The sequence below is a fragment of the Arvicanthis niloticus genome, chromosome 5, assembly GCF_011762505.2.
Source record: "Arvicanthis niloticus isolate mArvNil1 chromosome 5, mArvNil1.pat.X, whole genome shotgun sequence".
Taxonomy (NCBI): domain Eukaryota; kingdom Metazoa; phylum Chordata; class Mammalia; order Rodentia; family Muridae; genus Arvicanthis; species Arvicanthis niloticus.
This window is the reverse complement of record NC_047662.1, coordinates 106,264,562-106,283,089: the sequence shown is the minus strand read 5'-3', so window position 1 is coordinate 106,283,089 and position 18,528 is coordinate 106,264,562. Positions and strand designations below refer to the sequence as shown.

General features: G+C 39.3%; 1 protein-coding gene across 2 annotated transcripts in view; it reads right to left on the bottom strand.

Moving 5' to 3' along the window:
- The window catches only part of Lingo2 (leucine rich repeat and Ig domain containing 2), a 1,212,628-nt gene extending 1,194,755 nt beyond the window's left edge, over positions 1–17,873 (bottom strand). For both annotated transcript variants that reach the window (XM_076935173.1, XM_076935174.1), the window contains exon 1: positions 17,277–17,873. The gene's annotated coding sequence lies outside the window, so the exon portion shown is untranslated. The remainder of the gene's footprint in view (positions 1–17,276) is intronic.
- Between the last annotated feature and the right edge of the window lie 655 nt (positions 17,874–18,528).

Here is an 18,528-nt window from a genome sequence, read left to right as displayed (position 1 = left end):
TAAAGACATCTGAGGAAAGCACGATTCTTCCTGCTCCAATGGGTCATAGTATGCAATAACAAACTATTATTTATCTTCACTACTTGAAATCATAGAGACCATTTATTTTACTCATGCAACATGGATGCTTGGCTTAGTGTTGGTCATAGGCATCCTCTTATTGAAAGTTCAGTGGCTTATGCTAAGAAATGGCCATAATGGTGAAAGTCACTGGCTGCGTTATCAGAAGAAGAAGGGAGAATGTTGAAACCTATCACTGAATGCTAGTTTGTTCACAATTTCTGGGTTAGAACTAGTAATAAAATCCCACTGCACACAGGCCTTCAGAAAGTTCAATTATGCTACAGCCAGATAAGTGTGATGCCATTTCTGTATGCTAATCTACCCTCAGATAATACAAAGAATTACTTTAGAAAGAGAATTTACCAGACTCAGGGAAAGCAGGGTGCATTTCCATCAAGCCAGCCATACTAAAGATTTACCTTTTCTTGATTTCTGAGGTTCTATACCATAGAAGTCTAGTGAAGGAAGCATGAGAGCCATCTGGGAAGTACAGCAGCGGTTGATGAGATTCCCTTTTTCCAAGTACAAATGACAAGCAAAAGACTAAAAGAACTAAGCTTGAGGAAACTGTCTTTATTAAATGATCTTGGGATTTACCAGATGAGTGTTATATAACAGGATACTATATGAAAACTGGCAAAAATCATATTTTCTATAATAAAATTAAATAAAATATTATCTCAAGGATTCATAATCAAGAAAGTATGTAGACACATAGTATAACTTTGAATTAATAGAGGGGCAAGCAAGAAAAACCAAGGTTGACTAAATTAGAAGCATGTGTGGTTGACATAGGAAGACTGCTACCACCAAGTTCAAGGATAACACTGGACTACTTAGTAAGATGTTTTTAAAGTCAGTTTTCAAGCACAGGTATAAGAATTTATACATGATAAGTTTTAGGAGAATATAAAGTCAAAGCAAAAGTAATTGAAAGAACAATCCTTCAGGACAAATCCAAATCAAAGCAAAGCTATGAGGACACCTTCAGAAAAAAACAGAGTGAAATAACACAAACAGCCACAAGAGTCTGAGATGATAAGTAACTATTACTGAAATGGCAAGACACTTCAGAATGTCACTCAACAACCCAGGAGTTTACTCAAGACAACACATAAAATCAAAATTAGAGATAAACATACTGGGAGAAACTGATGTAAGTCAAAAACACCTTGGAGAATATATATATTTAAAAGTACTGATAAGCTTAGCCAAAATGCCCAACAGTGGGAAAATAGAACTTGAAGACACTCCACCTTCAGTAGATATACAGGGCCCCAGTGGAAGGATAGGATCACAAATCTACCTTCAAAATTTTTGACCCAGAATTTTCCTGTCTAAAAGAAATACAGATAAAAATAGATCAGAGATTGAGAGACAGGCCATACAGTGAGAGGTCCAACTTGGGATCCATCCCATGGGTGGGCACCAAACCCTGACACTGTTACTGATGCCATGTTGTGCTTGAACACAGAAACCTATCATGGATGTCTTCTGAGAGGCTCTACCAGCAGCTGAGTGAGAGAAAGGTATCACTGCCAAAACGTGGACTGAGATCAGGATCCCTATGGAAAAATTTTAGAGTCAGGATTGAAGGAGCTGAAGGGGTTGGTAACCTCATAGCAAGACTAACAGTTTCAACTAATGTGGGCTCCTAAAACCTCCAAGAGACTAAGGCCCCAACTAAAGAGCATACACAGGCTGGTCTGTGACTCTGGCACATATGTAGAGAGAACTGCCTTGTCTGGCCTCATTGGGAGAGGATGGGCCTAATCTTGAAGAGACTTGAGGCCCCAGGGAAGGGGAATGTGAAAGGGAGTGAGGTAGGGTGGGATGGTAAGGGAAGGGGAAGTGAGGTTGGGGTGTGGGGGTAGCATAGTTGGAAGAGCATCTCATCAGAGGCAAAGGGGAGGAGTGAGGAACTCATGGAGTGGGACTCTGAAAGAAGGGCAACATTTGGAATGTAAATAAATAAAACATTTTTTAAATGCCCTAATTTTTAGTGTAGATTGTCTATAATTTAAAAATGGGCACATCAGTAGTAATACCTCAACAACTTCTAATCTAGATAGAGACAAATGCATGAAAGTTAAAACTATATATTTACATGCTAATTGTGAGGTTTATAATGTTATTCTTGTTTCATAACCAGTAAATTAAAGTTTAATCAAAATCTGGAGAAATTATGTTATGAAAATGCAATGAAAATCTACCAGGATAAACATCTCAGGTTTGCTGCTTTCCTGTTGCTTTTCTTTTCAAGTCTTCCATTTATTTTACAAAGTGACAAATGTAATTGTACCTAAGATTGTTTTATTATTGCCTTTATTTATGTACTTAATACAGGAACAACTTCATTTATACAAGTATTAAGTAAACAGTTGTACTTTATATCAGTGCCCTGGCCCAGCACCAGGCATTCTATGTACAGTGTGCAGAGCAGAAAAGCCTATGCTCTTTCTATTATATCTTTGGAAACTAACACCTCTGTATAGTATATTGGGGATGAAATTCAGTTACTAGTAATCAATTGCAAAGTCAAAATTTGAGATCATATTTTTAATCTTTATTTCTTATATGCTACATTCTTTTGATCAGAAAAAAATCAATGTGGTTTAGACATAACAAAATTCAGTCTTCTCAAGATCACATGACAAAAATGAGAAATATTTTTAATATTAGTTTTTGAAAGAAAATAAATGAAATGGAATTATTACCTTCCTGTTTCATATACTTTAGAAATATGTTTAGGACAATTATAATAATTAGTAATAAGAACAGCATAATGTATGCATATATAAAACAAGCTTATAGAAATGTTTAGTTTGTTTAAAGCTTCCAAAATAATTTGCGGTATCACGAGGCTGGTTTTCAAAGAATGAATATGAACTTCCAATGCAATCTAGGAACAAGTCTCTTCTACTTGTCTGAATGCCAAAGTGCAAGGCCTTGGAGATATACGTAAAAAAAAAAAAATGAGCGATTTTTATTAACAAGATCTAGAGTGAAAATTTTGAACACTACTTCCATGTGTAAATCTTAAGTATAAATTATTAATAAAATTAGCTATCACTTTTCTCTCATAAAGCAATCAGTATAATTGGAGTATCTATGGTCTTTCTTAAAATGACAGAGCTACAGATTAGGCAAATGTTTTATATTTTCTCCCCCAAAATGCAAATAACTTCCATGTTTTCTATCATGACTCCTGACAAAAACATCTGGTCACCATCCATATTCTAAAGGTTTAAACTGAAACCATTAACTTCTATTGAATCAAAACTCACACATTCCCTTGAGCTTTTTGTCAGTCATTAAAACCTCTTTGTTCAGAAAGTAAACAATGCTTTTATCTTTATTCTTCTATTCTTCATAAGATCTACAGCCAGGGTGCTCCAAATGGATGACAGGACCAGGACAGTCATCCAATCTGCCTCCTTCTATCTAGTATTTACTTAAATCTAAGTATTTTATAGGTTACATAAGCACCAGAATTTTTATTATTTCACATTTATTTCATTCTTATCTATACCTGGTTGAAGTATAACAGAAAATATATCATATTTTTATTATAGTTTCTCACCAGCCTACATTTCTATTGCAGATTTATTTAGTCCCTTGTAAAGGGAAAGTTGAATGCAAAGCTAATAACATATGCAAATATTTTCTTATAACTTAAGCCCATCACTAACATGGAAGTATGCTTTAGAATACCTCTCAGTGATTGCAGTCAATAAGTGTGAGAGAAAAAAGAGAAACTATACACACTAATTTATTTAGACAGTATGAAGTTTCATTTATAGAAAAATTAAAATGAACTACTTAATGTATGCAATAATCTAATATAAGCCTTAGTATTTGAAGATAATATTCAAGATATATCAGACAATTATTAATAAATAATATTTTAGATGAAATGTATTCGCTAGAAGAGTAATGGTTTAAGCAATTAAAGTGAATCATGAAAAAGATTCAACAGGAAGGACCTGCATCCAGTATGCTTGCAGTTAGCTATGTCTCTGCGTGTAATATGGGTCTCCTGTGTTTTTATTGCTATTGCTAACCTAACAACAGCAACACAGAAATGCTTTTAGCAATATTCATCAGAAAGCACAGGGGGAGGGAGGGAGGGATAGAAGAAAGGAGAGAGGGAGAGAGGGACCTGGGTGGGAAAGGGGAAAAGGAGGGGAAGAGGGGAAGATGATCAGGTAATCAGTGGGGAGAAAGGACTGAAGCCCTGAGGGCCAGCAGAAAGAATGGAAACAGGAAACCTCAGGAGGTAGGAGGTGGGGGGACCCTCTAGAATGTACCAGAAACCTGGGAGGTGACAGACTCTCAGGACTCAAAGCAGGGACCTTAGATGAAATGCCCTACAATGGGGAGAGGGAACTTGTAGAGTCCACCTCCAGCAAAAAGACAGGGCATCAAGTGAGAGAGGGGGTTGCCATTCCACAGTTGAAAGAAAGAAAGAAAGAAAGAAAGAAAGAAAGAAAGAAGAAAGAAACATTGACCCAGAATTGTTTGTATCTGAACGAACTGCAGGGACAAAATGAAAATGAGCCTGAGGAAAAGGAGGACCAGTGACAGGCACAAAGTGGGATCCAGCTCAAGGAGAGGCCCCAAGGCCAAACACTATTACTGAGGCTATGGAGTACTCACAAAAAGAGACCTATCATGACAGCCCTCTAAAAGACTCAACAGGCAGCTGAAAGAGTTAGATGCAAATATTTACATCCAACCAGTGGACACAAGCTGCTGACCCCTGTGGTTGAATTACATAAAAGCTAGAAGAAGCTGAGAAGGAGGGCAGCCATATAGGAGGACCAGCAGTCTCAGTTAAACTGCACCCCTTAGATCTCTCAGATACTGGATCACTAACCAGGCATCATACACCAGCTGATATGAGGCCAACAACACATATACAGCAGAGGATTACCAGGTCTGGACTCAAAGAAGATTCACCTCATCCCCAAGAGGCTAGAGGTTCCAGGGAATGGGGAGGTCTGGTGAGGTGGGGTGAGGACATCCTCATGGAGACTAGGGCAGGGGAGGAGGTATGGAATGTGGAACAGCCAGAGGGTGGACCAGAAGGTAAATAAAATCTAGAGTAAAAAAAAAAAAAGAAAGAAAGAAAGAAAGAAGAAGTGATAAAAAAAAAGAAAGCCAGTCATTCCAACAACACTAACATGTGTGATTTTGATGAGAACACTGCTATTACCTGAGAGTATAACATGTGCTGGTAACTCTCTGTTGGTGGGGAAATCCTATAAGCCACTCCCCTGTCCCCAAATGAATCACTATGGAAAATCAGTTTTCTCTAGGGACAATCTCTCTGATAATTTATCCAGTCCTAAGAGTTCACGACTAAACATGCATACGTAGGAGCAAAACTACCTTATTTATCATTTCTATTGCTGGGGTGGAACATCATGACCAAAAGCTGCAGAAGAAAGGATTTCCTTCAGTTCATATTCCCACATCACAGTCGATCGCTAAAGGAAGTCAAGGCAGGAACTCAAACAGGGAGGAACCTGGAGGCAGGAGCTGATGCAGAAACTAGAGACAAGTGTAGGTTGTTGGCTTGCTCTTCATAGCTTGCTCAGCCTGATGTCATATAGCACCCAGGAGCAACAGCCTAGAAGTGAGACCACCTACAGTGAACTTGACCCTGTCACACCAACCTTCAATTTAAAAAATATATCACAGGATTTCCCCACAGGGAAAATCTAGTGGTAAATTTTTCAACTGAAATGCTATTTTTCAAAATGACTCTAGCTTGTGACAAATTGAAATAATACTAGCCAACATGCACATTAATTTGATTCAGTAGGTTGTATGTGTGTGTGTGTGTGTGTGTGTGTGTGTGTGTGTGTGTGTGTATCATAGTCACTGAGATATTTTTTGAAGAGGTCATGAGTTTGAGAAGGTCTGGGGAACACTGGAGAAGCTGGAGTAGAAAGGGGGGATGTAAATGATGTAAAAACAAAACTGTATAAAGTTTTCAAAGATAAATATTAAATAATTAAACATTAGAAAAAACAAGAAAATTGCTACTCAGCATCCATCTTCTCTCATCTTTTCTAGCTTCCATGTCTAGAGATCTTGCTTCCACCTCATAGCCCCCTGATCTCACTTCTGCTATGTTCCTTCTTACCCGCCCCATGCCTACGAGTAAGGGAACCCCCGCTGCTTTACTTTGTAAGTTGTACATCTATGTAATATTTGCTTAACATGAAAATCTATACATAAGAAAAGGACTTTATTAAATTAAATGAATTAAGAATCTAATGTAAGCAATGCAAGTTCATAGTGTGAAGAGTAATGTTTCTCTTCCTAATAGGACTTGGAGGATAAAGAAAATTCTTTCAAATAAAAAAAACATGAATAAAATAATAGATAATAATTTGATCTGGTAGTACATCTAAATAGTCCTTGAGTTTCTTAGATATGAGAGGGAACAAGTTGATGGAGAAAAGACAATAGTCTTTTATGTAAGTAGCTTGCTGTATGCGCACCAGTTTTCAGCTATAGCTTTGAGAAATTTTGCTGCAGCTCTCTCAATCATCATGAATCAGACTACATGGTTGGACTTTGTTCCTTTCACTCAGCAAACATAATCTTTTATCATGTGTCAAGGTTCTTTCCATTAGCTTTATTATTACAATAGCACACAAGCATGTTTTGTTTTGTTTGGTTTGGTTTTACTTTTTATCTTGGAGTTTAAAACAAATGAATTTCATATTAGGTACGTAACATATTAATACACTTTATATGAATTATGGTTCTAAAACCATAATATTTTCATCTCTAAGATATATTATGTCATCCATGATGACATTTATTGGCTATACCATTCATTGTCTCCTAAACTAAGTGCCTTTGCATAGGTCCTGTAAACCTTGACTACCCCTGCTGGGCATGTGAATCATCTCCCTTTCAAGTTTTCATACTGAGTTTGGTGATTCTACATTTTCCCTTCAATGTACCTGTGCTTTTCATTCTTTTTCTCCTCTTACATTATTGCCTACTTTCCAAGATCAGAGGAAAGACATTTTTGGATTTAATATGTTTCCAAGTATTATATTAACTCTACCTTTATTTTAGCTTTTTAAATCAACTTTAGAAACTCTCTTTACTAGTCTCAATTTGATAAGATTTTTTCCCGAAACATAATATCAGAACTGAGGATATAATCTCAATGGCAGAACACTTGCCTCAGATGAATTAAAGTCATGCATTTTATTCCCAGAACACTTAATTAATGAGAAAATTGATTTTCTCAAAATTTTCATAATATATTCATGAAGGTTGTATATTGTTTTATACCTGTCTGTATTGTGAACATTTTATTTTTTCTCTAATGTAATGTCAACATTGCATTTCTGTAATAAATTAACTTGGTAATGACATTTTTATCTCTTTAAATCTTAGTTTAAAAGGTTTGTATTTTTTATACCTATACATATTCATACATTCTTCACCACAATCCAGTGGCAGGATAGATTCAACTACACTAACATCTTTATGCTCATTTTTTTCCCATCTCCCAAGTGTCAAACACAACTATCAGTTTATATAGATATATTTTTCTGCATCTTTTATATACGCAAAACCATATAATAGACTTTTAAAAAATATTATTAAGGTAATAAACTGGATTAACAGTTTTCTAAAACATAAACTGTCTTTATTTTATTCCTTTTCACTACTGAGTACTTTTCCACAATATGGATTTTCACTATATATTTGAGGCCACTTTTGTTTAGTAAGGTGTTATGCAAAAACTCAGTGTCTTTAGAAATTATAGAGCAATTAATGCTACTTATTACATCTTGTGTATAAATAATGGATCACAGAAGACTCAGGCAAGCATCTCTGAGGGTCCTTTGTTCAAAAGAAACTTAAAGCCAATATTTGGAAACATTTGTAATTGTATATATGGTTAAGTAATAATTACATAAATTGTACTCCAGAGAGAATAGGAGTTCATAATGACATCAATTTATAAACATATATTTCAACTCCAGAACAATATATATGTTTTCAACATTATATATATGTATATGTACATATATATATAATGAATATATGTATATATTTCCAATTCTTTAGCCTTACTATTATATTATTATAATATATATAATAAATATGTATATATAATGAATATATATATATATTTCCAATTCTTTAGCCTTATTACTGTGTTTGTTTGCATTTTTAAAATGAGTAGTGAGGCCATAGATTTAAATTATACCCCATACTTGTCTTCTCAATAAACACCCTCTATAAAAGTTTTATAGAATACTATTACTTTATCCTACGCTTAATTGCCTAATGACGCAGGCTTTAATTTTTTATTTTGCTCTGTAGAGACTTGTGGATAACAATTACTTATCAAGCATCTAACAAGCCTATGAATAAAAAAAAAATACTTAACAAGTGTTTTCTTAACTTGATGGTAATCTACTTGGTTTTGATCAACTTATGTTTTCTCTATTAAAGAAGATGAAGGAAGGGGACTGGGTGGGAAAGGGGACAGGATGGGTGGAAGAGGGGAACAGGATCTGGTATTGGGTGGGAGAAAAGAACTGAAACCCTGGGGGCCAGCAGAAAGAATGGAAACAGACAACAACAACGGGAGGTCAGAGGTAATGGGATCCTCTAGAATGTACCAGGGACTTGGGAGGTGAGAGACTCTCAGGATTCAAAGGGAGGGACCTTAGATGAAAGGCCATACAGTGGAGAGAGAGAACTTGGGGAGCCCACCTCCAGCAGAAAGATAGGGCAACAACTGAAGAACAGGGTTGCCATTTCACAGTGAAAACTCTGACCCATAATTGTTCTTGTCTGAAAGAACTGCAGGAATGGAAATGGAGAAGAGCCTGAGGAAAAGAAGGTCTAGTGAGAGACCCAAAGTGGGATTCAGCTCAATGGGAAGCTTTAAGGCCTGACAATATTACTGAGGCTATGGAGTGCTTACAAAATGGGACCTACCATGCCTGCCCTCTGAAAGACCCAACAAGCAGCTGAAAGAGTCAGATGCAGATATTTGAACCCAACCAGTGGTTAGAAGCTGCTGACATCTATGAATTAGATAAAAGCTGAAAGAAGCTGAAGAGGAGGGTGACCGTGTAGAAGGACCAGCAGTCTCAATTAACCTAGACCTCAGATATCTCTCAGATATTGGGCCACCATCCAGGAAGCATACACCAGCTGTTATGAGGCCCCCAATACATATACAGCAGAGGACCTCCTGGCCTTGATTCAATCAGAGATACTGCACCTAACCCTCAAGAGACTGGAAACCCCAGGGAGTTTAGAGGTCTTGTGAAGTGGAGGTTGGGAGTGGAGACATCCTTGAGGAGACAGGGGTTGGGGAGTAGGTATGGAATGGGAAACAGTCAGAGGGTAGACAGAGAGGGGGATAAAATCTGGAGTATAAACAAAAGATTAATTTTTTAAAAAAAAAAATTTAAAAAGGGTGATAGATACTTGTATGGAAGTGTAGAAAGAAAGACACTTCTTCAATGTTGTTCAGAGGGCAAAGTCATATAATCACTATGAAAATCAGTGTGGAGTTCCCACAAAGCTAGAAATAGATCTATTACACTATCTAGCTAAACACTTGAACATTTCCCTAAAGATCATCAGATCCTACTTCAGGGATGACTACTCAACCCTATTTACTGATGCTAAATTTCCAATATCCAGGGAATGCAAATAGCCTAGGAATGTATCAAAAAATGAGTGGATAATAAAAATGTGGTTTAAACAATGAAATATTATTCACCCGTAAAGAAAAATGAAATTATATTAATCACCGTTAAATCAATGGAGCTAGAAATAATCTATTGTGATGTTAAATTTTGAATTTGCAGATATGTATATTTATTTTAGCATACCCATAGAAGAGAGGGAACTAACAAGTAATCATGAGGAAGAAATTTCGAAAGGGGACTAATAGTGTAGGCTGTATGAAGAGGGAAAGAGAATACTGCACCAGAGGAAGTAAAATGGGGTGGTGAGGGCAGGGAAGAGAAAGGAATATAAGAGATGTAATTATCACCAGAGACTTTGGAAAGTGACATTCAGAAACTTACTGCAGAAGCTTCCTAAGATACACATGTTTGTCTATAAATGAGATTTAATTGGAGTTACTCTATTTAAGGGAGACAATGCCTCTCTTCCACAACACAGACTTTCATACAAGCCAGTACCAGGTGGGATTTATTTCCGACCTGTTGAATAGTATGGTTGAATACTTTCTCAAACACTAAAGGTTCTTGCTTTTGGTTATTTCCAGAACTTGATGGTAAGACACTATTATTGAATATTCTAAATCCTTTAGCAATAGAACATAGAGAAATCAAGCTGATACTGCCCAGAGAACTTCATTTCTAAAAACTAGTTAAAGTGGAAACTTAAGGCTTCTTTGGAAAGTCAGTTGGATGGTGTTTTGCTGGAGCAAACTAATGAAGGGATGCTTTGTTAAAGTGGACATAGTGTGAAATGAAGGAACATTTCACTGAAGCAGACACAGCAGGATGTTCTGCTAAAGCAAGCATGTGAGAGAACCTGTGATGAAAGATTCTTTTGCTAACCACACACGTATTGGTCTGCTTTACATTGCATGATTGAGCTGCATTTGTCAGGATGCCATAAGAAACAACACCAAAAATCTTCTGGCCACTTCTGAGGACTTAGGCTGTTTGGATTCACTTGCTGAGGCAAAGCATGTGCTGAGGTAAGGCCTATGAAGGATGTGATGTTTGGAAGGTATAAATAGGACTCCAGGCAGTGATGGAGAGAGAGCTTGGCTTGCTGGATCTTCTCAGATCTTCACATCCCAGAGAGAAGTGTTCCTGTTGGTCCCTACTGCTGACTGGAGCCAAAGCTGAAGCCTGGCTATCTCTGCTAGGTCAAATCACCACTGTTGATAACCTGACTCTATGGAACTGGACAGGTGGTGTATCCTTGAAGTTTTTTTGAGTGGATCAAGCTGCCACTGCCTGCTAACCTGTGAATTGAACTGCCGATTTCCAGACAACACAAAAGGGAGTTGCTCCAAAGAACCTTGCTAAACAGGTCCACTTCCTGGTATTCTCTCCTTTTTACTACCTCTGGTGGGTGGTAGGCTACAAGGAAGGTTAAAGTATTTAAGAACCATCATTAAAAACAGGATTTGAAAAAATTAAAGTTGAGACTAGTCTTCATAGATGTCGAGAGTCTATGCATAATACCAGAGGAAAAAAGTGATATGTTCTGAACATCTAGTTGTAAACAACATGAGTAACAATAATGCCAGGTAAGATAAGCCTACTTGTTAATACAAACAACACCATTATGGTAGTAAACAATTGATTTCTGATTGGAAGTCAATCTACAAGATGAAACTAATGCCTGGTACCTTTAACTGGGACAAATACCTACAAGAATAGCTAGGCCTGCTATTCACCTAAATGAACAACATAATTAACTCCCCTCCCCCCTCACTTCTTACCTTTATACCTACAAATAACTGCATCTCTAAACCCTCACCAGAGAAATTTCTCTTTGAAGTAGATGGTGATTAACATAAAAAGTCATAACAGGCCAACATGCAAGGACTAAGAGACTAAAATATTCAACTGTACATTGGACATCTACAGAACACCCTTCTCCAATTCCTAAAAGGCTCAGCAGTCATCTTAGAAGAAGGTACAGAAAGAAAGAAAACAGTGAAAGGAAATAGATGCCAAGGCAGACCCCCATGTTTTAGACATGGACACGGACAATTGCACATACGATTTCATAAAGGCTGAGATTGCTTGCTTAAGACACGCACTAAATCAAGCATTCTAAAATCCCCAAATGGATTGAAGATGCTCTTATGAAGTCTTACTCCTACAGAGGAGCTATTGACAATCTATGGTTTTCAGTTTTTGTTCAGACAGGTTTGTTCAGACAGGTTGGTCCCAATTGAGGGACCAATTTTGTTCCAGGAGATAGTAGAACACCCATGCACATATAGGCAGCCTTAAAGGGACTTCATGGATTTAACCAACCAAACAAGGAGCATATGAAATTAGGAGAAGAAAAGGCTGATAGGTATGAATTTGAAGAGAACAGAATGGGCTTGATTTGACCCAAATACATATTTGAAATTCTCAAACAATAAAAGAATCATAAATAACATTATTATTTTTCAGATATAAAATGGAAAATACATTAACATCACTAACTGTTTACATATTAATTGATATAAATAAAACCAACTAAGACTAAGCATAGGGTTTCATGATTACGTACAAGAGAATATGTATAAAATGAACTATACCTGATGTGATCTATAATCATAAGCTGGTTCTAGTCATTGCATATGTTAATATAAGCCAATATCTTTCTGTTCATCAGTATGTACACACATTCATGTGCCTGTGTACTGTGAAATATATATATATATATATGTATATATTTCATATATATTATATATAATATACATATATATGTATATATACATATATATAAATATATGTGTGTGTTGTATGTATGAAAAATTATTAGGATAATAAAGGCGCCTCCCTTTCAAGCAATGAAGCCCACTGTTTCAAAATCAACATTTCCCAAAAGGCACTGTTGCTGTCTCCCAGGGCACACCAGGAGCAATATACTTTTTATGCTTATTATTTCCTTTCATGCTGGCTACTAGATAGATACCTTGCTGCTAACCATAGATACATTATATTAAAATGAAACTATATGAAGACACAAAATCCTCTTATGCAGTCCAAGTTAAAATCCATTTCACAAACTCTGTAGTGCCATATCTAGAAGATGGAATGTGCTAGGAATTGTAAATTTCTGCATATATTTCTGCCATGCTGAAATTTGGTTATTAATTTTATAATGATGATAATTCTCTCTTTATAGATAGATTGATAGTATGTTCTATTATTGGAAACAAAATGCAATTAGTTTTGTAGCTTAAAGTCTTAGGCTTGCATTTAGACTTACTAATTTTATAATGAAAATAAACTCATATTGACAGTGAATTCAAAGCTCAAAAGAAGGGAATAATATTTGACTTACAATTACAGCTAGGCTGTGCTTAATATTAATCAGTGAATTCACCTAAGATACACAATAAATTGTATTTCAGTTACAAATCATAGTGGTCTTCATAATTTTCCAAAGGACTATATAGTTATTTCAATAAAGTTTCAGAATTTTATTTAAATGTAAAAATCAAAATACTAGTTTCTTGCTAACTCACTTCATGAAATAAAGGCTTAGCACTAACATCACTGAAACTAAAATCACTAAAATGAAATAGGACAGAGGGGACTATTAATTCCCTAAAAACTAAAATGTTACATGAGGCTCGAGGTTTGGGGTTATAGATTGAGCTACTGAACAGAAGTTCACAAGGTAAATACTTCATAGGCATATACATCATATACATACACGTACATCATATACATACACGTACATCATATATATACACGTATGTATATATATTAACTCCATCCAAGCACATTTACACATATGCTAGGATGGAATTAAAGTTTCCCAAAAGTTCGGAACAGATGCACTCACTGCCAACTGCCAATAGCAAACAGCTCAGGATGAACAGGGCACATTTAGATACCCTGGCCACTACAATGGATGTAAGTCACCGGAAATAGAAACACACACACACAAGCTCCATAGCAGCCCATTCATGCCCATTGACTATTCATCCTTTTTCCTTCCCAGAAGTAAAGCCAAGAGAGGTGATGCCAGATGAGAAAGACATCTAAATGCCTACCACCTTCATTCAAAATGAATTAAGATCTACTCACTGTAAAATATCTAGAAAGTATTTCATTCTGAAAAAAAAGTCATTTTGTATATAAACGAAAGTTTGAGATTACAAAGGTGAGCTCAGTGGGAAAGGCGAGCCTGAGACACAGGATTTAACTGTCTGTGCCCTTCTACTTTTACTTACTTAACAAACATCTTTTACAAATTCTTTTTTTTTTTCTTTTAGGATATATATTGTTTTAGGTTTAACTAGCTTTTAAAGTTTGCAATGCTGAAGTAACCCCTAAGCCATAAAAGGATGTGGCTTGGTGAGGTATCGTCTTGCCACTTTATAAACAGGTTAGATTGGGGCCTTTAAAATGAGGCAAATGTTTCTATAAAGTCAGAAAATTGATAGTCCTTTCTATCTAACATTCTGCCTTTGGATAAAAACCGACCAGATTGGAGAATCAGTAACTGACAAGCCTGTCTGCATACAGTAACTGCTTCTCCCTGTACTGCAGGAAAACATTTCCACCTAGAGTCCTTTCCCAGAATATCTGGAGACCAAATGAAATCAACCATAATGACTACCGGAGCCAAATAATAATCAGTTTTTAATTGAAGCATCAAGCCAATTAATTTGTGACAACTTCCTATCAGTTCTTATTCCACACATGAAGTTTTCTAGGACCCAGGCCATTTTCAGCTCCAGAGCATCCCTGGAAGATTTAGTATTTGGTCTTTTCTAAAATCCCCTTTACTAGGGAGAAAGTGTTTTAGAGACAGTGCCTTGAGACTTAATTTGAGACCACAAAGTAGAATCACTTGTTTGATTCAATAAATTTTTATGAAACACAAGGCATTTTAAACCTGAAACACATTTCTCATAATTAAAAAAAAAATCTTTTGCTTTTTGGTATGTTTCAAAACCCTAATTGAACACAAAATTTTAATTTACTTGGTTAATAATACAGATACATGCTTTGTGGCTGCCTGTGCAGATAACTATACAGATTAGTAATGATAACTGTTTTATCCTCATAAAATTTCTAAGGCAATATATTTTAAGAACTAACCATCCCCCCACCCGGGGACCATGGTAAGATATTTATTCCTGCTTCCCCTGAAAATCTTTATATAAATTTGCCCAGATGACAGTGTGCAAGGAACACTCTGTAATATAAAGCAACAATATATTTTCTAGCTTCCATTGACATTAAATTACAAGTGTTATATAAAAATTAACTTCCATATTTAGATTAATCAATAGGTATATAACGGATGCTTTCCACATGAATGATAACCAAACCACTTCATCATCAATAGACAGTGGCTTCACTTAAGAACTTTAAGGTGAAAATACCTGGCACTCTCCCAACACATATAAGCTGGCTTTCAGCGAGAGCTTCAGTATTGTCTGTCTCACACTTCAGCTGTACTGAAAATAATACTCACTAATAGAGCTGTTGAGAGCACCCTGAGAAAGATCTCTATTTTAAATGCTAATCATTGTTTCTTAGTTCTGAAAACATTCTTTTCTCATTTTCATCTTGTGGCCCAGTAGCTCATATCTGGGTCTTGGCTTGTAGTCATTATTCCTAGAATTCAACGATCCATCTTTCCTTCTATTTTTTGAGTATTACTCCATAAGAGGGTTAATATCTCAAGAGTTGTAACCACCCTTAGTACACCCTAAAATTGCATTAGAGTAGAAAAGGACCACACGTGATAAACAAAAACTTCACAGGGCACCCTGGAGAATGTATTTTCAGCCCTCTGACAGAAATAGGGTATTCTCACCAAGTATGCACAATATCTTAAATATTTATTTACTTTTCGTGGGGCTTTTAGGCTACAATCCAATAGATCCAGTGTTCACCATGGCCCAGTGAGTACTTAACACAGAGATTTGTGTTTTGAGACTACTAGAAAATGTCAAAGGCACTGTGAAATGTGAAGAATCTTGCTTCCACAAATAATGTGAACCCAAGGCAATTTCCCAACAACCCGCCCCCACCTCCTCCAGTGCCTTAACTTCACCCTTCTTCTTCCCCTAGATGTTCTGGCGATGAATTCCTATCCATCCTCTACCTTCTCTCCACGTCCTACACAGCAGCTTTCCCCGGCTCAGAGTCAGTCCCTTGGGCAAAGAGCTCAGTAAAATGCTGAATGGGGCGACTTCACAAGCAGGTGAAGAGGAAAGGGGAGGGAGAGCGGAGGGTGTGGTACTCTCTTTTCTTCACCACACCCCATCCCTGGGATTTTGCACTCTGGTCCACCGCAGCTCAGAGGGAACCTAGTAGATCGCCTTGCTGAGCTCCAAGCAATTAGTGATGGCCAGCCACTGGGCCAACAAAATTATATTAAGTAGAAAAAATATTTTAAAAATACACACAAAACTTGCCTTTAAAGGAAGCAAATGTCCAGAGTAGCAGGAGGAAAAAAAAGGGATTAGTTCGAATGTACAATTCCCAGAAAGCCACAGAGAAAAGGGAAAGGCACATTAGACAGGGACCTCACGGATTGCCTCCCACCATTCCCTGGTTGCCATCTGTGTACTAGCCTGAGAATTTCCCAAGACCTTGGGTTGGGTTGGAAGGAGAGAGAGAGGTTTTACCTCCTGGGGCTGCCCTCAGGGCGCTGACTATGGTCGCATCCCCGAAGTGGCTCTGGCTCCCTGCACCGTTTTCCTGAGCACAGCCTGGGTTCCGACTCGCCTCCCGGAGACGGGGCGCCCAGGTGGGTGGTGCGCCGGGACTCGGGCTCAGGTCTCCTACCCAGGCTGGGTTGGACCCCCTATGCCGCGCCGCCTCAGCCACCCGGCTCGCTCTTCGAGCAGCCCCTCCGCCGCCCGGCGCCCCCACACCCACCGGCTCCGCCGCGCCCGCTGGGAGCCTCTAGCGGAGGCCAAGCGAACAGCAGCCTACCCGCGGTGCCCGGGCTCCGACGACCGGCTGCAAGAAGCGGACCCCGGCGCGGAATGCACTTCCTGAGCCCTGCATCCCACCCGCTTGCTTCATCTTCACCTGCCACCCAATTCACTGCCAAGACCCGGGCCCACAACTCCCCATCGCAAGGATGGGATGAGTTGAGGAGCTAGAGAAACACCTCACCAGAACAGAAAATAAAAACAAAACAAGAGCCAAGCCTAGATGTACATCAGCCTGGACAGAAGACCCAGTTCCAGATGCAGTTCCCAATAGGTATCCAGAAGTGTGAGGAGAGGACACTCCCTTTTGCCGACCGGGTTCTCAACCATCTGCACTGGCTGGTCTTCCACTTGCCAGCCCAGAGCCATTCTCATGGGTTGTGCAGCTGAGTGACAACAGCTGGGGGGGGGGGGGGGAGAAGGGGGGTCCGTGTAACTTACCTTAACCCCCACCGCATCTCAGCATCTATTTTAAGTTATTCTCTCTGGAGATTCAAGCAGCTGGGTCGCGGTCTCTTACCTTGACATGTTGTTCTTGCCCCTTCGTGTCCTTAAAATCCAAAGCCAAGGAGGATGAGGCTCACAGGAGTCCCGGGGCTTCTTTCAGGCGTCCTCCTGCCTCAGCTCTGTCAGCTTTTTCTTTTCAAAGGGGCCAGGGAGGAAATGAAGGTTCTGAAGCGCTGACAGCCTAGGTGTCCCCAAACCCTCACGCCTGTGGCGACTGAAACAGGGACAACCTTGGATGGCCGTGGAAACCTCCCCTGTCCCCGCTCAGGCAACTTGGCTGCGGATCCAGTTTTCTTCAGTGACCCCACAAATGCGTTGGGTAGGCAAGCTGTATCTGCGGTCAGGAGCCGGGGCTCCTCTCTGATTCTCGCCACCGCACCCCTCCCCCTGCTCCCGCCAAGTGAGGAGAAAACCTGCGCTCAGGCGGGTTCGGTGCGGAGCAGGTGCTGGCAGCAGAGCCACGCCGAGGATCGCCCTCCTCCCCGGCGTCTTGGCTCCAGCCGCTGCGCCTAAGCGTCTACGCCAAGGAAACTTTGAGTGGAGGCCGCAAAGCCAAGGGATGGGTGTTGGAAGGCCGGGTGAGGCGGCTGAGGAGCTGGGAAAGAGGGGCACTGGGCGGGCGGCGGGCTGCTGGGTCCCGGCGGCCACACTCAGCGCGCGGACTGCGCGCACACACGCCCGGCTCACACGCACCGCTCACACGCACACCCCCGCGCGCGCGCACCAACACGCACGCCCAGCCTCGCGATCGCGGCCCCAGGCCACAGGCGAGAGTCAGAAGAGAGCCTTCACCAGGGGTTCCCCGAATGGGAAGGTTGGCGACATCGTTCCTTCTCTCCAGTTAAAGGAGTACTCTAGTCCGTTTTGTCACCACCCAGCTCCCCGCCCTGTCTCGAGTCTCCCACTTCTAGCTGTTCCTTGTTGTCAGCTCTTCTCCAGGTACCCTGAACCCAGAGATAGCAGGACTTCAGATACTTCCCATCACCACCCTTCCGGGGCACCAGCGTCCCTTCTTCAGTGGAGAATTGAAGTGCCTGCAGCACCTTATTAAGGAGCTGGGGGCTCCTTGACATCTTTTTAATGGAGGCTCCTGGACATCATTTCTTGAAAGGAATCTTGCCTTGTGCCCATTCCCTGGTGTAACTTTGTCTCAAAGAGCTCCCGAAGTTCACTTAGATGCTTTTGCAAAGAACTGCTCAGGGACTTGTGTTGGGCAGCTTTTGGATTTCAGGTTCTATGCTTTTATTGAAAACTTGATGGTAGCG